The sequence below is a fragment of the Nannobrachium achirus genome (assembly GCF_963921795.1).
Source record: "Nannobrachium achirus genome assembly, chromosome: 9".
Lineage (NCBI taxonomy): Eukaryota > Metazoa > Chordata > Actinopteri > Myctophiformes > Myctophidae > Nannobrachium > Nannobrachium achirus.
In genome coordinates, this window is record NC_137818.1 from 55,218,719 (window position 1) to 55,231,509 (window position 12,791).

The following is a 12,791-nucleotide window of genomic DNA, read 5'->3' on the forward strand; positions in this document are numbered from 1 at the left end:
TAGAAAGCTATACAGCTTCTTTATTTCCACAGGAACCACACTTTATGTATCTCATACAACATTGAAAGACAGACGGATAGAACATACTACTTTATCTAGGATAACATCAATTTCAAAAGCAGAAAAGGCATAACGTCAAATACAAAGGCAGAAAAAAGGAGGGTGAGAGCACGGGGGCTTAGTCTATTTACAAGTCACGAGTAGCAGCCGCCTGAAGGTGACTTTTCATACCAATTTTGAAGGAGACTAGGGATTTGCTCTCCTTTAACGGTACGTGTCACAGCAGTAGGGAGAGGTTTTACTGAATCCACTTAACAAAAACTCCTATAGCTCAGTGACCCCGGGGTCAGGTTCAGTCCTCTACGTGTCAAGAGAGAACGTGTAATAGAGCTAATAATGACTCTACTCACCGACCTCCGTGATCCCTCGACTTAGCATCAATCCTGACTCAGACAGACTGCAGAGGGTGTTTAAGTATACAGCTGGCATCCTAATTAGTGGCCTAATGAAGCACTGACAAGACTTTCATCTCTGTCCTCTTGTGTTTCAGTAAGCGATAGTCTAGGACAGACAGTAATAGGGATGGGACGATAAGCGATATTATCGTATATCGTGATAAACACTCACGGTAATCGTATCGTGGAGATTTCATTTATCTTGATATCGTCCTCCGCCATGCACTAGGTTCAATTCACCTTTTATTTGCTGAGCTGCACATCTAGTACCACTTAACACATTCAGTGCCACCTTTTCACCACTAGAGGGCGCCCAATGGCCATAGAATCCACCATAGACAAGCGTTGTATATGCACAAGCCGTGCGCAGCCATGACGCGCCTGAACACTTTCCTTTGTGTCATGAACAGGGACAGGATGAAGTTAGCTTGAAGTTAGCTATTGGCTACCAAGCATTTTAGAAGCCCTATTTTCGGCGATTTAGCCATGATTAAGCCTTGCACACCTCATGGATATGCATGGAACAGAGAAAATGAGCTCTAAAGATCCTGGATTGCATTGGAGTGGATGGTAAATATCGGCGGCGCGACACTCTCGCGGGCCGTGTAGTTTTTTTTTAAAGCCGAACTAGTTCGGGATCGGCACCCTGATAAGGTCCAAATAAAGCCGAACTAGTTCGGGATTGGCACAGTAAGAGTTAAACCCTCAAGAATTGGTAAAAAGTACTTATAATTTATGTTCTTGATACAGTCTTTTTTTCACTCTCTATCAAATGTCTTTGCCAAAAAATAGCCGATCTACAAGCTCACAACGCGTTGTAGATCTGCTATTTTTTGGCAAATGTTCCGCCCAAGGATCATGGATTTTGATTATCGTGATAATATCGTAAATCACGATTTCTTTTGTCACAATAATCGTGATATGAAATTTTCCTAGACAGCAAGCCCTGTGGCTCAGACAGGTTTTTTCAATTGTTTCTTTTTTATTCAATTGTATTATTATTATTACTTTCTGAATGGCAGTTTCCCATATTATCCTGTGACATTGTGAAAGATAAACTTTCTCTCTTCTTCATCCCGGCATCGTCAGTTGTACTGGAAGTTTTGTGTGGACGATGCAGTCATTGAATTCCATCTACCGGTGTGATAGATTTTCTTAGAAGAGTGCATTGTGCCTCTGTCTCAGGCTATATGCAGGCGCTTCCCTCCCTGCTGACACACTTATTGTGCTCTGTTGTCACAGATCTAATTATTTGTTTTCAAAGCTTTGCGCTTTATGATTTTTGTCCCAGTTTATTGCACCCCCCCCCTCCCCCCCCCCCCCCCCCCATCCCCCTTCTCTCGCTCCTTGCACAGCCATTATCATCTTTAGCGGCTTAGTCGTAACTAAGCATCTGTCGGGGTGTCTGATGCACAGCAAGGGCACGCTCAGTCGCAAATCATATTCCAGGCACACGGCTCAAAATAAATGAGGCTCATTGTTACCCAGGGAGTAGAGTTTTAACGTTTGCCATTTGTTCATGTGTTTGTTTGTTTGTTTGTTTGTTTGTCTGATGTTGGAACCGTGGCGGTAATTAGTATCACAACCGTTACTGTGACGCTATCGTCTCTCTGTAGCGAGAAACGTGGCAAAGCACGCAGGAATATCTTACACCAGGGGACATGGTCTTCAACGTTTTCAGGCCAAGGACCCCTTAGCTGAGAGAGAGATGAAGCAGGGACCTCCACTACATATTGTATAAAATGTGTGATGGAGATTTTCATTTATTTCATAGATAGATTCATAGACAGCACTGTAATCAATCTATGTTGGATTCATGTTAATGTGTATTTTCAGACATTTAACCACTTGCATTGTCTATATTTTGTAAACTTGACCTTTCACTATGTACTTGGTCTGATCTTTTTTACCTTTACACCAAACCTTCATCCATCCATCCATCTTCAACCGCTTATCCGGAATCAGGTCGCGGGGGTAACAGTTCCAACTGAGACTTCCAGATGTCCTTATCCCGAGCAGTGGGACGTGCATCGAGGACCTTCCTAGGAAGGCGCTCGGGGGGCATTCATACTAGATGCCCGAACCACCTAAGCTGACTCCTTTCCAAGTGTAGGAGCAGCGGTTCTACTCCAAGTCTCTCTCAGGTGACTGAACTTCTCACCCTATCTCTAAGGGAGATACCAGCCCACCCGTCTGAGGAAACCCATTTCGGCCGCTTGCACCCGCAACCTTATACTTTCGGTCGTGACCCACACTTCATGACCATAGGTGAGAGTAGGAACGAAGATTGCTCGGTAGACAGAGAGCTTTGCCTTCCGGCTCAACTCTTTTTTTCTTCTCCACAGTGCGATTTAGCGACTGCAAAACCGCTCCTGCTGCTCCGATTCTCCAGCTGATCTCCTTCTCCGTCTTCCCCTTTCTCTCATTCGTGAACAAGACCACGAGATACTTAAAATCCTTCACCTGGAGTAAAGCCTCATTCCCTACTTGGTTACACCAAACCCGTTTGCCAAAAATAGCCGATCTACAAGCTCTCAACACCTCGCAACGAGGCGGTGAGAGCTTGTAGATCTGCTATTTTTGTCAAAAGTTCTCCTCGGAATAGGGATGCGAGGGTTCAAGTTGTTAATCTAAAAGAATTATCCTATCACACAAAGATTTGGCGACCCCCCTGTACTATCTCCTGTTGAAGACCCCTGTCTTACCACGACTCTTCCCCATAGTCTCTGTGAGCAGAATAGGGATGCAGTGCAGAGGTGGAGGTCAGCTCACTGGGGTCCGTGCACACACTGTGACATGAAACGGTAGCAGAAGACCGAAAACACTGGGAGGGTAGTACCTCTCATTACGTCTTCTTTGAAAGAAACCTTTTTCGTCTCTCTATAATTGGTCACAGCTTTCTCGCATGCCTGCATGTGTGGCAGAGAGTAAGGATAGAGGTTTCTGACTGAATGGTGAGTTCGATGTGCGATGCGAGAGTGCGGTCTAGCCAACACCGACTCGGGACTCCTGTATCGCTGCCCTCCACACTATCCTATCTAGCATCAGGGTCTTGAGCTCTATAGTGTTGTTCGCTAAATTGTAGCGCCCCAATGCATCTATGTAGGTGCTGTGCTTCTTGCCTTTACAGGCTTTGTCCTGGGTTGGCTCCCACAGTGTCAGTTTGCTTGCCACTAGTTCCGGGTGCCTGACGCAGTGCCGTACTAGCCTCATCCTTCTCTCTCTGACTTTATCTGTGACCCATGGTAGGTCCCCGTAGAGGACCACATTTCTGATGTGAGCTCTTTGACATGGTCTGAGGGCTGTGTTAGCCAGCTGCTTGTCTTTGTGTGGATTAAACGTCCACATCAAACCACGCCATACTGGAGCCTTTCTTCCTTGGCGGACACCCACAGTCTCCACACACGCATCGTGCTCAGCCCTGTTTGCTTGCAACCGCATCGCCTCTCTCCAACCACGCTGCCCTGCAATCCACCTCGTCTTTCATGTGCCAAGAGACGCCGCTCGAGGCGAGGACTGACAAAACGTCGTCATTATCTTAGCGTTGCTGTCTGCCCACGCCTCTTCTCTCATTCATTTCACAGCAAGCCCACTGGACCCCAGAGGCAGGGATAGAATGTGTGGGCAAGACACAGAGAGAGAGAAAGAGAGAGAGAGAGAGAGAGAGCCTGCAATAGGAGCGCTTCATCTACACAAGTTATTTTTGTTATGTTTTCTAAGGGCTAAAGCTGGTAAAATGACAGTGAACATCACCATCATGTTAATGTCTTATAATAGGGGCTGTTAATTAGAATAAGTATATTCGTATTTTCCTCCATTAGTTTTTTCCGAGGTAAACACTGCCCCAGCATACATTGCAAAGCTAGCTGGGGCTTTGGGTTTAAACAGTACACCCTTACAGTGGGTAAGTTCATACCAGTGCATGGGACAGAGAGCAAGGGGTTGAACTAAATGGCACACGGTCATCACCTCTACCTGTCTCATGTGGTGTCCCGCAGCGAGTATTCTTGGTCCTCATAAGTTTCATTCAGCCTGTGACTGTAATGTATTACTATTAGAAAGGGTGAGGTTTCTAGGTTTGGGGCTGGTTAACATCACCATGGGGCATCGATGAGAATGCCAGTGAAGAGGAGTTCCAGACTTGATGTGCATTATAAAGTTATGGTTTATTTCTATAAATGCAGAGAAATCATAATCAATACATTACATCCATATAATTCATCATTAGTAATAAACACTATAAGATATTCAAACATTATATTTACCAAACAATTCAATGACATTATATACCCCAACACATTCTTTACTGCTTAAGGCTCACAGGTAAAGTTAACATTCACTCATAACCAATGAAGGCAACATAATGCAAAGAATGAGCAAACATGAACACTGGACTCACTTCATCAACGCATAACAGGCTTGGTTGTCCCAAGACACAGGGAGATGTTGTCGCTGCTGCTGCCAAGGAGAACTGAATGTCTGAGGCATGAGGCAGTTTATATAGGTAGGACTGATTGGAGTGAGTGAGAACAGGTGTGGATTGAAGTGGTAACAGGTGAGGGGTGGAGCTGTCGATGATGATGGGCCAGGGGGAGGGACTGTCCAGTGTGAACTTTTCTACAATTACTATTTGCAGATGACAGCCCTACTAGTCTCTCACCAGGAAAAATCTGAGATAGAAAGAATACTCAGGAGTACAGAGCTACACAAGATCAGTGTACTGTAGGTTGTCAGACAACATAATAAATTATGGCACTCACAGTTCTCTCAAGGTAAATCACAAAATACAATATCTTGCTAGAATATCATCTCTCCCTGCCTTCTTTACCTCTCTAAAGTGCCTCAGAGCGGAGGACAGAGTATCACACGTAAAAATGTGCATGGTCCAAAGGGTTGTTAACAAAGTGGTGCCCATTCATCTGGTTAACTACTTCTCCAAGGTCTGAGACACCCAGTTATTCCACCAGAGAGGTTCAGAGTTCCACATATTTTGCACTGCTGCTGAAAACTCCTAACTCCACTTGAACATGTATTTGGGTAGAGTGTAGGGCATTCACCAAATATTTGAATATTCGAATATCAAAGTCACTATTCGATGTTGTTCACCGAAGTCGAATATTCGCGGAGGTTCAGAGTTCCACATATTTTGCACTGCTGCTGAAAACTCCTAACTCCACTTGAACATGTATTTGGGTAGAGTGTAATAATAATAATAATAATAAAGCTTTATTTGTATAGCACCTTTCATGACATGAAATGCAGCTCAAAGTGCTTTACAGAGCAGAAAATGAAGCACAGTTACTTAACAGAAAAAATAAAATACACATGAATACAATAAAGCAGAACAATAAAAACATAAAACATTGAAGAACAATTTCAGAACAGTGTGGACGTCAATAGCATCAAAGAGATAAAAAAAATAATTCAGCTAAAAGCAAGAGTAAAGAAATAGGTCTTGAGCTGTGCTTTAAAGCTATCCACAGAGGCTGCCTGTCTTAGGTGTAGTGGGATTTTATTCCAAACTGTCGGTCCGTAGAAGCAGAAAGCTGCTTCACCATATTTTTTATATTTCATTTTAGGCACATCGAGTAGGTCAGCACTAGAAGACCTGAGTGGGCGGTTTGGAACGTATCTATGCAGGCAGTCATAGAGGTACGAAGGTGCCAGAGTGTAGGGCATTCACCAAATATTCGAATATTCGAATATCAAAGTCACTATTCGATGTTGTTCACCGAATAAGTCGAATATTCGCTTATATTTATTTTTGTATTGTTTTCTCTTTAAAAAATATATAGTTTATAAAGCTTGGCTAGATAGGAAGTCATAAGAATGAGTTGTCAATGCCCCGGTGGATGAATTTGTTAATGCTCTATACTCAAACCTTTTAGGCCGTGACCCCCAAAATAAATATATTTGAACTGGGGACCCCCACCCTGACAAGAATTGTAGGTATTACATTTAATGTGACTCGGTTCCACAGATAAATATTGTGAAAATAGCAGATCTACATGCTCACAACGCCTCGCAACGCCTTGCGTTGCGAGGCGTTGTGAGCATGTAGATCGGCTATTTTCACAATGTTCGCCTCTAACTTACTTAATATTTGACAGTTTGGCCAGTCCTGTCGAATATTCGACTATTCGAATACTTTGAGGTTGAATAATTCGAATACTAAAAATCACTATTCGTGAATGCCCTAGTAGAGTGATGACAATATAAAGACATATTCAAGTATCCGACAATGTATAAAGTCACCATACAAACTTTGATGAGGCAGTATTGTGTTCATATTTTCTGCCCGACAGCGGAGATATGCAACAAACAATACATTGTTTTTCATTTTATTGAACGAAACTAATCTCTCGTGCTTTCTTGGGTTTATCCTTTTGACTATTGTGTGCTTTTGTAACCAATTGTACAAGCGATAAGTCAATAAAGAACTCAATCAATCAATCAAATTGGCTGAGATTGGTAATAGTCTTGTTGTACAATTTCAGTTAGTTTATTTCGATCCTCAACAAAGGCATCACAAAAAACAAAAAACATTCTGGCAATTTCTGGCTGATCGAAAAGGCTGAAGCTCGGAGCTTATTTATGCCTATCCTTTCCACATAATTTACATTTCTATTTAAAATAAAAGTTCATATTGAAAGAACACTCAAACATTATCCTTTTTTTACATTACCGATTTCAACATGTCACCTAGTCTTCGCATGGTTTCGCCCTTTTCTTATTGCATAGTGCGACATGTCTGAACAAACACTGGAAAAATCGCGGTGTGGCTGAGAGTGAGAACGAAGACAAACTGTGTTGTGTTTCATTTTGCACATCCTGTATGACCTTGATGCACAGAGCGACGGTATCTATCTAATAAAACGGCTCACGGCTGTTCCAAATGTGATTGCCTGCGCCTACAATGTCATTAATGCGCATGCCAAGAGGGGATAATGCCACACGCACGCCAAGAGACAAATCCAGCGGGGAGTTTGAGACTGGGATGGCAGTGGAGCAGGGCATGGGCACACAAATAAGAAAGGACAGGGCACTGTGGCGGCGATGTAGCCCTTCATATCCAGCTGTGAAGTGTGAATCATTTTCTCTTTAATGGCAATCATAAGTCATTGTGCTGTTGTAATGCACGCCACATTAACAGTGTGGGAGCTTTTAATGGCCAGCCTCTGCGTGGTGGTGGCTGATCTGTGCCTAATGCACTATAGCTACAGGCTAAGAGAGCTCTCCTCAAATACTATATTGTCGTTGTTGGGCAGAAACCTTGTATCTCCAAGTTTCAAATTTGTAAGATTTTTCGCAAAGTAAAGCCCTGCTTCATCATACAAGGCCGTCACACAAAGGTAGTGAAAACAGCAGATCTACAAGCACACAACGCCTCGCACCGCGAGGCGTTGTGTGCTTGTAGATCGGCTGTTTTCACTAGTTTAAATCATTTTAAAAATGAAAAATGCAAAACGAACGGCTTTGGACATACAAGGTTTTCACCCGACAACGACGATATTCTGCTATCACTCCCCTCTCCTTGAGTCATTACTTTGTTTTCTCTGTGCGCTCCCCCCACAGCCCTGTCTAACACAACTTTGAATGTCTTCAGACAAACTCTTTCTGTGTTTGTTTGCCCGCTTTCCTGCGCTCCCAGTGTCCAGTCTTCCCTATATTTATTTAGCCATCGGAGGTTATAATTATTGTGGTTGCCATAAAGGACACACAACACACTATTGTATTCGGTCTGAGAGTTTCTTCCCAGTAGAGGTGGGACGTTTGCGAATGAATCGAGTCTTTCGAACGGCTCTTTGAAATGAACGATGGGATCCGGTTCGCAGTAGGGAGCCGTTCCTTTCTAATGAACAGTGGTGGGAAACGTACCAAAAATCTTGTATGCGCCTATGCGTCTGTGTGTCTGTAGCCTGGAGCCTGGCCTACAATACCGCTGGGTGACCAGAGAGGTTCTATTGAGCAGCCTTGAAATGTACATGCACGCATGCATGCACACACACACACACACACACACACACACACACACACACACACACACACACACACACACACACACACACACACACACACACACACACACACACACACACACACAATTTTAGCACCATCACCCAGTTCTGCCCCCTCCTCGGGCCTTCATTCTCTCCTGGGCTGTTTGCTCAATGCATACGAGGATTAGCTAAAGCGATTATCTGGAGCTTTTGGAGTTTCGTGAAGATGAATCATGGTAATGCTACAGAGCCAAGTGTCTCGTGCGTTCCTAAGCCTCTGTACATTGGTTTTGCAATTTCTCAAACTCGCGTGAAGCCAGTTGGCTTTGCATCACTAAGCCAGGTGCAGGTAACTCCACCGCAGCCAAATTGGCAACCGGACTGCTTGGCAAAAGCACGTGTGGTGCAGTGGGCACCCACATGATCAAAGGCACAGATAGGCCTCCACCGCATGCAAACACACAAAATAAAACACACACAGATGTGGCTACAATCTGAAGAGATTCTCCCCTCATCTCTCTTCTCTTTTGGATACATGACTTTGCAATACAGCTCTAAAGCACCTCTTAAAGAGATAGTTCACCCCCCAATGTGTATGTTCTTCTATCGATTACTCACCCCACGGAGACTTGAATTCATGGACTTTTTTTTTTGTCGTCGTCCTAAGCCAATAATTTGAGGAGACTCTTTGTGTCTCCATGGGGAACAAAGCAGGCTCTCTGTGTCTCCATAGGGAACCAATGCTTATCATCAAATTATTGGCTTAGGAATGCGTCAAAAACTAAAAAAGAAATAGCCAATAGCCATGAATTCAAGTCTCCAGTAATTGATAGGGGGGAAAAAAATATTTTTTTCTGAGAACTATCCCTTTAATGCCAGATGCTTTTCAACATTCATGCTCTATGACAGACTGCTCTCACTTCCTCACTGTTGATGTAACACTGTGAAGGATAGGACTACCGTAGGTGCTGCTGGTGGCTATTATTAAAGATTGCACTCGCTCTGGGGTGTCGGTCAGAACACAAGGATGAGGCAATGTTTGGAGTTTACTGGTGACCAATAAGCACAACATACTGATACATTAGCTACCTACAAGTTATGTAGGTACTGTGGGTAGGTTAGGTAGATACAATAAACGGGGCAAATCAACATATCAAATCAAATCAAATCTACAGAAATCAACCTAGCGTCAGTAAACGCAGTTAGGTCGGCACGCAGTTAGGTCGGCACAAATTTGCACAAAGCAGATCATTAATAACAACGGTGAAACGCATACTGTAATACACATGAAACACACTAGTAGTACATTACAACAGTAGGCTGTTGTACTGCTGTTGTACTGTTGGTCAATGGCTCACACAGGAACAAAAAGGAATGGCACAAAAGCAATATGAAAAGTAAGACAAACTTTCTCTCACACTGATCACTTTGATCATGTGTTATGGGAGCGTGAGGATATGTCTTGGACTTTATTACACATTGCATCCATTCCATCCCTCTATTGATCATCACGGTCTTTCCCTACTCTCTCCTGTTCTCTCTCTCTCTCTCTCTCTCTCTCTCTCTCTCTCTCTTTCTCTGTTTTATGGTCCAGCTACATTAGCTCTTTGCTTGCAGATGGTGTGGTCTAATTGTGCAGGCATTCTGCTGCTCTGCATCTTCCCCTCCTTCCAACACTGTATTCCAGGCTGAACAGATGATCGTGGCCTCTGGATTCTCTTGCTGGTCCAAAAGGCTCTAGAGGATGTTCTCATTAACAGGACTTGTCAGAGCAACCTGCTAGCGCTGCTAATTTATTTCTCCCTTCACACGGCACACTTAAGTTTTGGCGGACCACACACACACACACGCACACGCACATGCACACACACACACACACACACACACACACACACACACACACACACACACACACACACACACACACACACACGCACTCGCACTTGCACACGCGCACACACACACACACTTGATTACTGCAATGCACAACTTCTCATGCACCAGGGCTCAAAATTGCGACTTGTCTTGGTTCCAAAGCCAACAGGCTGAAAATAATGTAATGTGTGCAACCTAAAAATATAATTGGGAGCGACTTCTAATAATTACTCTGGGGCGACCAAAGTGGCACGTCGAGTGTGAACCATCCAACGTGTATTCCCCTCTGAGGCTGAGCTGCTGCAGCCCAGTAGCTCTTGTTGCGAAGGGTCCATGCTCAAGTTCAGCTCTATTTTCCCTCAATGTTAACCACTATGCCTAACCCTAACCCCAAGCCTTAACCCAAACCATAACCTCAGTGAAAGAACATAGGGTTTAGGGAATATATATAGCCATGATCATGTTGCGAATAGCGTTAGCGTGTAGATTGTTTATGCGTTGACACGACAAAGCTGAGCATTGCTTAGCGCTACTGCTCCGACATTCCAGAGCTTACCGGTATGTGCGATGTCACACAGTGTCAGAAAGTACACTATTTCAACGTTTTAAAGAAAAGATCTGAGCCGGCTACGGAGAGAAAGACAAAGTGTCTGGGAATGAGAAGGCGGAGTGTGTGTGTGTGTGTGTGTGTGTGTGTGTGTGTGTGTGTGTGTGTGTGTGTGTGTGTGTGTGTGTGTGTGTGTGTGTGTGTGTGTGTGTGTGTGTGTGTGTGTGTGTGTGTGTGTGTGTGTGTGTGTGTGTGTGTGTGTGTGTGTGTGTGTGTGTGTGTGTGTGTGTGTGTGCGCGCGCGCGTGCGAGCGTGCGCGTGCGGCGTGCGTGTGCGTGCGTGTGCATGTGTTACAATCTCTGCCCCTGGAGTTGATGTTTTCACCCCTGTATTGTATGCCTGTCTTCCTGTCATAATCTAATCTATCTTCTACATTCACTCATTCAGAGATCCAGTGCAGGTATCTAGGGCCAGCTTTATTTGTATTTATTTATTTGTCTTGGTTTGGTCTTGAATCTTAATTGTACCTCTCCTGCTCCTAACGTTTACCTGACAGTCTTAAAACCCATTGATTACGTCTCTCCTTTTGCCCACTTTTGCAGCCTATACAGTACAGCTCGATAATGGGAATATATACTGTACACACACGCACACACACACCACACACACACACACACACACACACACACACACACACACACACACACACACACACACACACACACACACACACACACATCCTTAGTCACTCCGATAACAACACAAATTAATTTGGGATCTCAAGTTGAAGTTCAATTTCACCTAACAAGTATGACCGTTACAGTATCACTTTGTAATTACAGTTTCAACGCTGGCTGACAGCATTGTAATGACATCTCTTCCTGTGGGTGTTGCCTTTTCCAATAATTGAAGTACACCGTCGTACAGTTCCGTCTTCAGCGAAGAAATCCTATACACAGCGAATGTCATTTCATAAACCAATGACAATGAACGTGTGAATGAGCCAGTGTATCATTTAATTCTGTGTCTAACAGTGAGGTGTTAATGGGGACAGACTGATTTGTACAGCACACTGGCTCGGGTTTACTCTGCCTCTGTTTTCAGTAGTTTTGCCATTTGCTGAACTCCCATTCCATCTCCTGTCTGAGGAAAACTTTGGAAGCACTAATTGAATGGCCTCAAGCTATAGTCACAGCCTGATGGCCCTGTGTTCCCAGGAAGAATGTTGCACATAACGTCATTGTCGGGTGGAAACCTCGTATCTCCAGGTTTCAAATTGGTATGTTCTTTCACAAAGTAAAGCCCTGCTTCATTGCACAAGGCCGTCGCACAAAAGTAGTGAAAACAGCCCATCTACAAGCACACAACGCCTCGCGTTGTGTGCTTGTAGATCGGCTGTTTTCACTAGTTTAAATCATTTTTAAAATGAAACATTTACAACGAACGGTTTTGGACATACAAGGTTTTCACCCGACAACGACGAGAAGCTCTGTTACTTTGCAATGGCGGATGATGGTTTTTATTCCATGATTTTAAGGCAGAAGAAAGTATTTTAGTTTATTTTGTCGGGGTTTCGGTCCGGCTCCCCTCCACATTATTAAAGCACAAAACATTTTCTAAAAGATGTGATTAGATCTCGATGAGATTTCAGAAATACGGCCTCTATTTCCTCTGGCGGCCCGGGGAAGAATTTAATGTTGTCCTCTACGGCAGCATGCGAGAACATGAAAAGGATTTTGATGATGTTTCTCTGGAAGAGGAAAAAAGCCAAAAATGCTGAATAATCTTTGTTTTGTTGACAAATGCAAATGGTCTGCATTTTTCTATAGCGCCTCTGTCCAAAGTGCATTGCCGTTCCTTTGTGCCGGTGTTTTTTGAATCATCCTTCCTCTCTGATCTGTACATACATACTCA